Source organism: Nycticebus coucang, chromosome 21 (assembly GCF_027406575.1).
Source record: "Nycticebus coucang isolate mNycCou1 chromosome 21, mNycCou1.pri, whole genome shotgun sequence".
In the NCBI taxonomy this organism is placed as follows: Eukaryota; Metazoa; Chordata; class Mammalia; order Primates; family Lorisidae; genus Nycticebus; species Nycticebus coucang.
In genome coordinates, this window is record NC_069800.1 from 1,461,473 (window position 1) to 1,474,186 (window position 12,714).

At 42.4% G+C, this 12,714-nt stretch overlaps 1 pseudogene; it reads left to right on the plus strand.

The window, feature by feature from the left end:
• The window catches only part of LOC128574169 (laminin subunit alpha-1-like), a 55,018-nt pseudogene extending 47,263 nt beyond the window's left edge, over nt 1-7,755 (plus strand).
• The last annotated feature ends 4,959 nt before the right edge of the window (nt 7,756-12,714 follow it).

The window sequence follows — 12,714 nt, forward strand, 5'->3', positions numbered from 1 at the left end:
CCAAAACAAGCAAACAGAAAACTTTACGGGATAACATTGGCTGGAAAGACCAACTAATAGCGGTAGAAACACTAACAAAAATGAAGTTCTATTTATTGAAATAGGCAGCAATGGGAAATTATAATTAAACTAGAAAATTTGAGAAAGAAAAAGGATCTGTATGGAAAAGGTTGAAGTTAAAAAACAAAACGACAATCAACAACATTAAAATAAACAAAAAAAAAAACAATCAAACCAAAAAAAAAAAAAAAAGAAGCACACAACCAAAAACAAAGCAGCATGTATATGTTATTGAATATTTTCTGGGCAACACGTGGTCTTCTGGGGGTATGAGATGTTAATCACAGTTCTGATACGACTGGAGGCTGCTAGTTTCTCAAACCCCAGCAGGTAGACACCCTAAATCTCTCTTCAGCCCACTTAAAAGGCACTTTGTGCTTGTTCACTTACTGAGCAGAAGCTTTCCCAGGGAAGTGCTTGTCGCTGGAATCACTGCTGAAGTGGCTATCCACTTACCCTGTGTTCCAAAACTGGTCTCCCTCTGCCCCCGAGGGTTAGGCCTGCAAGGCGGCTCAGACCCCGCCCTTAGGCTACTTGGTCGCTGGGTTACCAGCTCCCACCCAATTCCAGCTCTGTGACCCTGAGGGCGGAGCTTGCCGGGGCAGATCGCTCACAATGGCTGCCTGTGACCCAGAGCCAAACACTATTAGCTCCGTCTGACTCAGCGGCCCAGACTGGGGCCCCAGACAAAGGCCAAAATTCTCCGCACTCCCGCTCAGGCTCTCCCCAAGGCAGTTCAGCTGAGTGCCAGGTCCAAAGACACCAAAACAGTTCACAGGTAAGGCCTTTCTGGTTTGTAGTTTCACTGCTACTGAACTTACAGTTGCAGGCGGGTTTAGACAGATTGAACACACACGACCACTTGCCGGTTTTCCACTGTTTTAGTCCTCCTCTTGGGGTCCAGAAGTCTCTCGCTGACTCCCTGTATCCTCTCAGGGGTGATAATAGGCTGATCCCACCAGCCATAGATGCCTGGAGTCCTATCTCCCCAGACTCACGGTGCCCAGATGCAAGGAAGCTGTTACTCGGTTGCCATCTTCCTCCGCCTCCTTTCTTTTTCTTTTTAAACAGAGTCTCACTTTGTCACCCTTAGTAGAGTGCTGTGACATCACAGCTCATGGCAACCTCAAACTCCTGGGCTCAAGTGATCCTCTTGCCTTAGTCTCCAAAATAGCTGGGACTATAGGTGCCCGGCACAATGTCCAGCTGTTTTTAGAAATGGGGTCTTTTTTTTTTTTTTTTTGAGACAAGAGTCCCACTTTGTCACCCTCAGTAGAGTGTCATGGGGTCACAGCTCACAGCAACCTCCAACCTCCAACTTTTGGGCTTAAGCAATTCTCTTGCCTCAGCCTCCCAAGTAGTTGGGACTACAGGAGCCTGCCACAATGTCCCGCTTTTTTTTTTTTATTGTAGTTGTCATTGCTGTTTTTTTTAGCTGACCAGGGCTGGGCTTGAACCTACCATCCTTTGTATTTGGGGCCAGCGCCCTACCCGCTGAGCCACAGGCACTAGAAAAGGGGTGTTGCTCTAGCTCAGGCTAGTCTCAAACTCCTGAGCTCAGGCAATGGACCTGATTTGGCCTTCCAGAGTGCTAGGATTACTAGTACAGTGAGCCATTGTGCCCTGTACCATTATATATTTATTTTTTTGAGACAGTCTTAACTCTGTTGACCTGGGTAGAGTGACATGACAACTGGATCAAAAAATAGCTGGGCATTGTGGCAGGCACCTGTAGTCCCAGCTATCTGGGAAGCAAGAGAATCGCTAAGCCCAAGAGTTTGAGTTTGCTGTGAGCTGTGATGCTATAACACTCTACTGAGGGCAACATAGTGAGACTGTTTCAAAAAAAAAAAAAAAAAAAGAAAGAAAGTGCATTAACCTTGTGTTCAAAATGTAAATGTGATTGTATATTATGAACAGAAATTTTAAAAGTAAAATCTTTTACCAAACTTGAGAAGGAGGTTGAGTTGAGTCCTAGTTGGGTGTCTGGAAGGGACAGGGGGATGGCCAGGGAAGCAGAGGGAGGACAAGGAGCTCCCGATAGAATCCCATGTTTGGGGTTCATAGCCCAGAGGAGAAAGGTGACCATGATAAAGTGTGAACAGGGAGCTGGTGAGTCTGGTTAACACTGCGTGATTTAAACACAGTTCTTCATTTTATTAGCTCAAAACTGGGGATGAAATTTAAGAAGAAATATCAGTGAGAAAGTGCAATAAGCAAAGTGGAAAAAAAGACCAAGCTGGCTAAAAACACACTCTTACTCTCCATCATGGATGGTGCTAAGTCTTGCTGGAAAACTTTCCATATTGCGATTCTCCATATTAAGCTATTGATTCAGTAGATGGGTCAGAAGTGATAAAGAAAGCTGTTTCCTAGGCAACTTTTTAGTAGGCTAACCTAAAAGAGAAGTTTTCCTCCCCCTTCTCTTTAAATAGGTATTGCATCGGAACTGAGTAAATTGAGAAATACAGCAAACATTTCAAAAGAATGCTGATAAAATTACCAGGCAGACCAATGAATCACTCTCGATACATAGAGCAATTCCTGAAGGTAAGTAGAAAGGAGTTTATGGATCTAACAATGTCTTCTCCTTGTAAGAGCACCACACAGGAGCACAGGCAGGCCTGCCTCAGGCAGTCCAACCAGAGTCTCCACTGGAAAATCAGACCAAGACTGATAAAGGTTTTATCTGTAAAGGAATATGATTGAGAAGTGAAGATCACTGGGTCTTTCTTTTTAAATTACTTCAGAACATGTACACTGACATAGTAGAATATTATAACAGACACTTTATAGAGCCATCTTAATTGATTATTTTTGAAATGAGCTTGACACAGCACTTCAATAAAAGAAGAGGCATCCAAAAAGATGAGTAAGGAAGGAAGCCAGATTGCCCTTTACCTGCCTGAAGAGAAAATGCCAGGTTTATTATAAATGTAGTAAGTGGAAGAATTCTGACTTGGTCATCTTCCTTCATGAGGCAATCAAACATTCTGAAATAGGCCCACCCATCACCTTCATATTGATGGTTTGGTAATGCAGTATTCATTAGCATTTTAAGTAGAATAATTTTTTAAGTGTAATACGAATGATTTGTGTTGCAGTTCATTATTTATACCACCTCAAACTTCTCCTTGGTTCTTCCTACGCATTTTTTGAAAGTCTTAACAAGGTGCAGAAGCTCTGCTCCCAGGTGTGCCTGCTAAGTTTCTGACATAGTCTGAGCGTGTCCAGCAGAGATGTGCTGGGAGCCCTGGAATTATCTCTTACTTTGAATCAATAGAGGATTTTCTGATCTGGAAGTGTATTTTTCCTTTCCTATTTTTTAAAGGATAATATGGTGTAGATCTATATATACTTTTGAGACAGAGTCTCACTCTGTTGCCTCAGGCTAGAGTGCTGTGGTATCGTAGCTCACAGCAACCTCAAACTCTTGGGCTCAAGCAGTCGTCTTACCTCAGCCTCCCAAATAGCTGCATCTACAGAATCCTGCCATGATACTCAGCTAAGTTTTCTATTTTTAGTAGAGATGGGGTCTTTCTCTTGGTCTGGCTCATCTTGAACTCCTGAGTTCAAGCAATCCACCTGCCTCAGCCTCCCAGAATGCTATGATTGCAGGTGTGAGCCAGTGTGCCTGATCTAATATTTTAATTAAAGAATTTAATTACTTTTCATTTGGAGATATTTCACACTTAAAGAAAAATTGCAAGGAGGATAAAAAGGCCATTTTGTATACCCTTTATCTGGCTTCTTCTATTGTTAATGTTTCACCTTATTTGTGATAAAACACTTTAAAAATTAATAGTGCTTTAAAAAAATCCTTACCCAGATTTTTTAGTACAGCTGATTCCAGTTTACCTTGAATGGGTATTTATTCTTTGTTCTGCTATTATTTATGCATCCAGTTGATGCTGTGGGCAAAGGCCAGTCCTCTATCCTAAGTCCTTCTTGACTGTAGACTTTCTTTACAAAGCTTTCTTAACCAGATATGAATTGAGGTGGAGAACATGTTTAATTGTGGTGACAAGGGGTGATAAAAGAACCCAAGTAAAGAAATTTAGCTTATTAATATATAAGACACCAAGCATGGGGTTATTAGCCCATACTTTTCATGATCTCATTGTATATTGAAATCATATTCCAAAGAATTGGAATCAAAAATTATTTAATTTAGGCCAAGTGTGGTGGCTCACTCCTGTAATTCCAACACTCTGGGAGGCTGAGGCAGGTTGTATGGCCTGAGCTCACAAGTTCAAGACCAGCCTGAGCCAGAGCAAGACCCCGTCTCTAAAAATAGCCAGGCATTGTGGTGGGCACCTCCCAGCTACTTGGGAGGCTGAGACAAGAGAATCACTTGAGCCCAGGAATCTGAGGTTACTGTGAGCTAAGATGCCCCAGCACTCTACCAAGGATGACAAAGTAAGACTTGGTCTCCAAAAAAAAAAAAAAATATATATATATAAAATTTGTCCCTGAAAGAGTATTGAATACAAATAAGTGACTGAAGCACAAATCCCAATCAATGGAGGCTTTTCAAGCCCAAGTTGAAGACATGCCTGGGACAAACACAGACTACCTCTAGACTTGTGGCTATTTTTCCAAAGTGGAATTTGGAGTTTTTAGGATTTAAAGGGGAGTAGGGCATTAAAAAAAAGTGGGGAGGGGGCAGCTATAGTGAAACAAAGTAGTCACATTCTTGTGACACCCAGGAATATGTACCTTTTACTCAAGACAAGGGAGCTATGAGAAGAGGGAGGGAGTATGCTTCCACACATGTCCTTGCTCTAGTGCAGGCCGGTTTTGTGAACGATTTCTCCAGACAAAGATCAGGATAGAAAGAAGAAAAAGTTTATTTTACTTTATGTAGACGGGAAAAATAGCCAACAGAGTGAAAGACAGAGAGATATTGTTGGCTGAGAGAACCAGGAATTCTGGCTTTTTCTTCAGTTGTTGTAAAGGGGGTGAAGAAGATTTATGGCTGTAGCTGAATCCGCAGGCTACTGTGGACCCAGCATCAGCTCTGTCCCTCGTCCTAGCGGCAGGCCCCCAGCATAGGGAAGGACAGGTTTTATCAGTGGTGGTTGTGATCTTAGTAATTCTGCCCCAGAGGTAGGGGTAGGGGTTTTTTGGTGTTTTTTTTTGCTTGTTTTTTTGAGTAGGAGCTCACACCTAAGCTGTCTGTCCGGAGCTGTTTGAGGCTGTAAAACAGAATTTCAAAAGTAGTTTCAAGTCAATAGGTCTAAAAATGTACATTCCTTTTCTTTCTGTTTAGCTTTTTCCAGATGTTGTGAAAACAGAGACACGCCCCACCCCATGCCTGTCAGCAAGGGAGAGCAGGAGGGGCATAGGTAATATGATTGATCCCTTACTGAGAAACAATGAGTTAGATAATTTTCTGTTATTGATATTTTTCTGTTAATTTTAGTAAGAATGTTAATTTCAGGAAGCAAGTCTGATCCTTCTTGTCTCTGGTCTTCTCTCTGTGCAGATAAAACTGTAATTCATTTTTAGCACAGAATCAAACAGACTTTAGTTGTAGGGGCTGGTGGGGAGGTGACATTGTGGTTTTTATTTTCTTTTACAAAGAAGTAGTAGAGCGTGTTATGTGCAGCTGTATTTCCATGGAAAACAAGAAGCTCTGTAGACCATTGACCACTGCTCAAAAGAAAAAAAAGCAAAGAAGGCTCAGTTTGTATTCAATAATCAATAAACTACCATAACATGTTTTTCTGTAAAGTTGTATTTGTCACAGTTTTATTCTTTTCCCTGTGTGTATCAGGGAAATCAGCAGAGTGCTCACTTACGTATATATTTATTTTAGATGTGGGACACCAAGGAGCCAGAACTAAAGAGCTGGCCACATCTGTAAACCGGAGCACTGTAAGCAGGCTGGCAGATGTGGCAGGGGGTTGAGCTGGAAGCTGCTCAACACATCGACTGGCCTGTCCGGGGTCAACGCCACATTACGAGAGACAAACAACCTCCTGCATGACTCAAACCTGACCAGTACGTCAGTGTCCTTCCTTGGAGGTTCTTTTGGGGGTTTTTATTGAGACAGAGTCTCGCTCTGTCACCATGGGTGTTAGAATGCTGTGGGGTCATAGTTCATGACAACCTCAAACTCCTGGGCTTAAGTGATCCTCTAACCTCAGATTCCTGAGTAGTTGAACTACAGGTGCCCACCATATCTCCTGTCTAATTTTTCTGGTTTTGGTAGCTAGGTCTCAACTCTTGCTCAGGCTGGTCTTGAACTCCTGAGCTCTAGCCATCCACCCACCTCTACAGTGCTGGGATTAGAGGCATGAGCCACCACGGTACCTGGCCCTTTCTTGCAGTTTTAAAATCTGCATCGTGCTCACTCAACATGCAACGGGGCCTTGCTCATAACCGTCCTTAAAAGAAAAAATGTGCTAACATAGGATTAGCATTTATAAAGAAGAGCCTTGGGTAAATGCACACTACTGGTGTGTTTTTCAAATATTTACCAATAATTCACAGAATGATTATTAGGATATTCTGTTTTCCTGGTGCATTAGTGATGAACAGTTCACTATCTTGTTTCTCCCCCTCTCCTCCTTCCTTTTCACCCATTGCCCTGTTGCATTCGCCAGCTCTGTTAGTGGAAAGAAAAGTTAAAGATGTGGAAACACAAGCCAACCTTCTATTTGATCGGTTGAAACCTTTGAAGATTTTAGAAGAGAATCTGAACAGAAACCTTTCTGAAATTAAACTGCTGATCAGCCAGGCCCGGAAACAAGCAGCTTCTGTGAGTCGGGGCCCGGGGCTCTCTGTATCCCTGGCTCTTGGCAGCCTGGCTGGGTCGCGCCCCATCCCCAGAATTCCTGCACACCAGGTCCTAGTAACCCCAGGTCCTCACAGCCTCATCTTGGTGTATTTAAACCAGCGACCCAACTCATTTTCTTTGAGATTTGCTTTTTATTAGCATGTTTCCAAACATCATCAGCCAAGAAACCTCCATATCTTTATGGAGAGCTATTGGTAGGCCTAGATTTATGGCTACATCAGCCTCGAGGGAACAGGACGCGGTGATACAAGTGTTACCGACCCTCTGAGTTTCATTGGTTTTATATGGTGCTGCTTCTTCATTCTACCAACTTAGTTTTAATAATCACAATAGTCTTCAGAACGTTTGTGCGGCTTTGGCCTCGTCCTCTGAAGGAGTCTGAGGAGACAGTTTGTAGACCCACAAATGTCGTACAAATCCAGGTCACTAAATTCGTAAGCCGCTGGGCATCTGGAGAAGTTCAAAGCCGAGGAGAGTTTTTACAGCCACCCTTGGGACATGTGCTGGCTGTGTTCTGGGGGAGGGGATTTTCTGGGCGTTCTGTGACCCCTCCTCACTGCCCTCACTATCAGAAAAGAAATGTGGGTTTTTATGACCTCTGGCTTCCATTTGCTTCAGTTACAGTGGCAAAAACAAACAAATGTCAGCCCAAAGGATGGCTCTGAATGCAAAAGTTAATGCCAACTTAGAATCTTTAAGGTTAATGTAAGATACATATGCAAATCATTACTAATCCAAGAAATAATGTGGCAAGTGCAGTAATTGCTCTATAAATATTTGTCGAATGAGCCTCTCAATTTGCCAAATGATCATCAAATATCCTTTTTGTTCAGGTGGAAAGATTTCAAGGTGATAAGTTCCTTGTCCTTAAAGAATTAAATCTCATGTGAGTGAGACAGTTTCCTATGATACCCTATTAAAAGAGGATTTTCCCATATGTAAACATGTTACCAAACAAAATCATTCTTACCATCATCTGATTGCTCACTTTTTGAAACACAAAGTAGTGTGCATTATCAAGAGAAGCCTGCTCCACATGGAAAATTCATTATTGGATAGCACTTTGGACCTGCTGCTTGCTGTGTGTGTCACTGAATAATCCTGACGCAGTCTCTGTCCGCAGACACGGCGACTTTAATCTGTAGAAGGAAAAGGGAAGTGTCAGATTATTCAGTGACACACACATCATTCTTACCATTGAAAGTTCCTTTTACGATTCTTTGTGACCCTTACATTTGTAAACATTGTCTCACTGAGTGTAAAGGAAATGAGCTCAAATCAAAAGCCACCATCAAAAACAAGTAAATCCCCTGGAACAGCCAAGGTTCTGGATATAAACAATTCAACACTCATGTTCGTTGGAGGACTAGGAGGACAAATCAAGGTAACGTTCTGAAAGTTGATCTGAACAGGACCGATTGACTGACTTTACCCATCTACAAAATTAATATTTTAAATTGTTGAGTAGGTCTCAGGCAGATGAAGAGTTTTCTACTTCTACTGTTTTGCTTTGTAACAACTCACCTGCAGAGCTAGGCTGGTGCTTGATCAATGATGTAATCAATGACAGGAAGCCAATGGCTCATTTTGTTGTTTTGGGTTTCTTTTCTAATGGCAAAGCAGGAAATTTAATATTCCATGTTAATTTCTATAAAGTTTCTTTAGCTAATGGTTGACTGATACTGATTGGTGCTTAGCAAAGGGGCCTACCATGTTTATTTCATCTGTTATCCCTCACCTGTTAAATGCAGTTGAGCTCCTTGGACCTGGAATCGTGTTGGGGACCCTCACCATACCAACCACATTCCCCAGGTCTCTGTTTCCTCATATGTAAAAGAAGCTTTCTCCAGCAGTAACCGAGATGATCCTTAAGATCCTGTCTAGTTCCTGCTCATTCTAAAATCCCACTTCATAACTAAAAGGAAATCCAGTGATTACAAACTGGCTGTTTTTCTGAATGTTACTCTCTCAAAATTTAAATCTGTTCCGTTTGCGTTCTCAGGGAGTTTGTGCTCTGGGAGAATTTTTTTTCACTTCACCAAGTAAACTAAATGTAGCTTATGTGTTTGTTTCCTTACATCAGAAATCTCCTGCCATGAAGGTAACCATTTCAGAGACTGCATGGGAGAAGCTTTCTTAAATGGAAAATCCATCAGCCTGTGGAACCACCTAGAAAGGAAGGGTAAATGTCACGGCTGCTTTGGAATGTGAGATGTCCCCATGATTTTACACGTGATGTGTCATTCTGTTAACATCTGAGGGCTGTGGAAAAAACTTAATGCACATCAGAGGGTTTGTGCTATTGTTTATTTTATTGCGAAGGATATGAAATAGATTATCTCTTGGGCATAATTTTTAACTCTTTAAAAAGAAGTGCTCTTTTTGCTGCATCTTGTTTGTGTACCATATGCTTTGTTTGTGGATCATAAACTCTAAAAGCTTCAGACTTTTTTTCTTTCTTTCTTTTTTTTTTTTGTAGAGACAGAGTCTCACTGTACCGCCCTCGGGTAGAGTGCCGTGGCGTCACTCGGCTCACAGCAACCTCTAACTCTTGGGCTTATGCGATTTTCTTGCCTCAGCCTCCCGAGCAGCTGGAACTACAGCAGACTTTTTTTCAAACAACCTCTGTCTCAATGAGCCACAGTTAAATTGTGGGGAAATCACTGTACATTTTTGTTTTGAAAATACCTCCAAGAGGCTCAGTGCTTATGGCTCAAGCAGCTAAGGCGCGAGCCACATATATCTGAGCTGGCAGGTTTGAATCCAGCCTGGGCCCACCAAACAACAAGGATGGCTGCAACCAAAAAATAGCCAGGCATTGTGGAGGGCACCTGTAGTCCTAGCTACTTGGGAGGTGGAGGCAAGAGAATCACTTGAGCCCGGGAGTTGGAGGTTGCTGTGAGCTGTGAGGCCACGGCACTCTACCCAGGGTGATAGCTTGAGGCTGTCTCAAAAAAAAAAAAAAAAAGACCGTTCCTCCAAGCATGAGGGGTATGTGTGTACACAATTTTTACAGATAAATACTTTCCTATTACTAACAAAGTTGTATAATTCTAGAAAGGAAATGCATTTGTAAGTGGAGAACATCTTTTTTCACATATTAATATAATAGGAGGCATTTAATAACTCAATCTCACCAAACTCAATACCTGCCCTGTTATTTTGTAATAAAGTAGCTATAGTCCCTTAAGTAAGTAAGGTCTGCTTTCTAGCACTGTAATAATTAAGACAATAAATTGTCTTTTGCTATTAGAGAATTGTAACATCTAAGTTCTCTCATCTAAGGGGCTGCTCTGTTCAGATAAATATCTGTAATTAACAGCAAGTGTGACAAGATCAGTTAAAAGCAACTTGAGTTGGCTCACACCTGTAATCCTAGCACTCTGGGAGGCCGAGTGGATGGATCGCCTGAGCTCAGGAGTTGGAGATCAGCCCAAGCAGCAGGGAGATGTCATTTCTACTAAAAATAGAAAAACTGCCGGACATTTTAAGCCCAAGAGTTTGAGGTTGCTGTGAGCTGTGATGCAACAGCACTCTACTGAGGGGGACATAGTGAGACTCTGTCTCTTTTTTCTTACACAGAGTTCCTACCAAGGAACTCTCCAGCAATTTACTAATTGTAACGTGAAAAATGCCCCAACCCCACCCTATAGCCTTCTGATTTCATGATTGTTTTTAAGCACCAAAGGAGTTAAGAAAAGCATCATCTTTCCCTGCTGCAGCCCTTTTAATTAAAGGATTTGTTCTGTAGAATTTGGATTCAGTCCAAAGGCCACACTTAAGGATCTAGAAGGCCACAAGTTTCCCTAAGGTTGCAGGTTTCCCACCCCTGCTGAAACCTCACGGTTAGAAAGGAAAATTGTTAACAGCAGTTTCCTAATTAGAACATTTTAATGTTTCTAATCTGGAAAATGTCTCCCTACTTTAGCTGTTACAATGTCCCCTATTTTCATTGTCATCTTCAGGGTTATTTTGAATCCCCTGACCTCCAGCTACAGCCCTGAGTGAAGGTGATGGTTGCTGGCTCTTTTTGTCTCTTGTTGGAAGGAGGAAGTCAGTTTTCTGTGTGGTCAGTTTTGTTCTCATTAAGACACCTGCCCTACAGATTCCCACCCACCCAGGACCTTTGACTGATGAGGAGGAGGAGGAGGGAGCCTGACATGCTGTGTCCTCCTGGTAACACACGGCCTGGCTTGTGGATAGAGGGCAGCTGCCACCCTCAGCTGGTGGACCACAGAGACTCATCAGCTCAAGAAAACTAGGGCTTGGTGAATTGCGCTTTTCTGCAGACTGAACAAGTCAGCAGGCTATTCTTGTGTTTATTGGCCAACATTTCCAGTAATTGGTGTTTGTAAAGAATACCAGTTTGGTAGGACATGAATAGATAGCCTATAATAGATATCCTGATCATGAATGTTTTGGAAGCACTAAGTTAGAAAATTAAACTTTTTTTGCTGCAAGGCTATCTGAGCCTGTATTTATCATTGGTGTGCTAATATGCATGGTAACCCAGTCCTGAGGAGAAGGTGGAGTTGCAGAATTTTCCAAATGAATCGACCCTGAACCCTTTTTTAAAAGGAGCATGCAGAAAATACTTTAGCAGGTACTGATATAGACACAGATGGGGGGCTTTGAGTCTGTTTGTGAATGGATTGAGCTGTCTTCATTATAAACCCCACCCCCTTCCCCTGACCTTAGGCAAAAACTTTAGAAGGAATAACAACCTAATTTTAATAATAATTCACTTTGGCTGACTGTGATTAGAATTCATTTTGCATTTTTCCTCTTTGTGTAATTTACCATTATGAAATCATGGTAAATTACACAAAGGGTGCTAATTTACCCTGAGGGTGCTCCATTGATATCCTTTAGATTTTTTAAAAAATTTATGAGTGGGGCAGCGCCTTTGGCTCAGTGGGCAAGGCGCTGGCCCCATATAACGAGGGTGGCCAGTTCAAACCCAGCCCGGTCAAACCGCAACAAAAAAATAGCCGGGCATTGTGGTGGGCACCTGTAGTTCCAGCTACTCGGGAGGCTGAGGCAAGAGAATCACCTAAGCACAGGAGTTGGAGGTTGCTGTGAGCTGAGATGCTACAGCACTCAACTGAGGGTGACAAAGTGAGACTCTGTCTCTAAAAAAAAAAAAAAAAAGTTTATGAGTGTTAACCCATAAGTGTAACTCATATAGCAAGTCAACATGCTGATTTCTTTTTTATTCCTCCTTGACTACATTTTTACACTTCTTTATGTGGTATCACTGTTTATAATTGTGAACAATCCCTTAAATTCTCAAAGGATATTACAAAATTAATCACTACTTCTAACAGTTCTCATTAAAATGAATATAGAAAAACTCTTTTATTTAGTTAATGGGTACAATCCTTGCATTACTTAAGAGTGGCTGTGGTGACAGTGTTGGCCACCAGCTGACCTTGGACCAGGGCCTTTTCTTAGGCACTGGCTGAGTCTACATCAGCCACAGTCTGTCTCCTGGGATAGCTCATGGTTAGGGAAATGGCCTGTGTACAAAAAGCAGCTGTGAGGGGCTGTGCCAAGGTGTTTGAAGGGCAGCAGAGGCAGCAGCCTGAACACAAGGCCCAGGATTATCTCACACCCCACATCACCCCCACACACTTGCTCTAAGGTCAACACAGGATTATCTGAATCTCAGGAATGACAAGCTGGAGATCAGGGAGGGCTGGTGAGTCCTCCAGACTCACAGGACTGATAGCTGGGTTTGCTGACTATGTGGCTCCCACATGTATCCTCAGAATAATGGGGGCATTTCCAAGTTCAAGAACAGAGCTATCCACAAAGTGCTGTCTTGTGTCCCTCACCTGGGTGCAAGG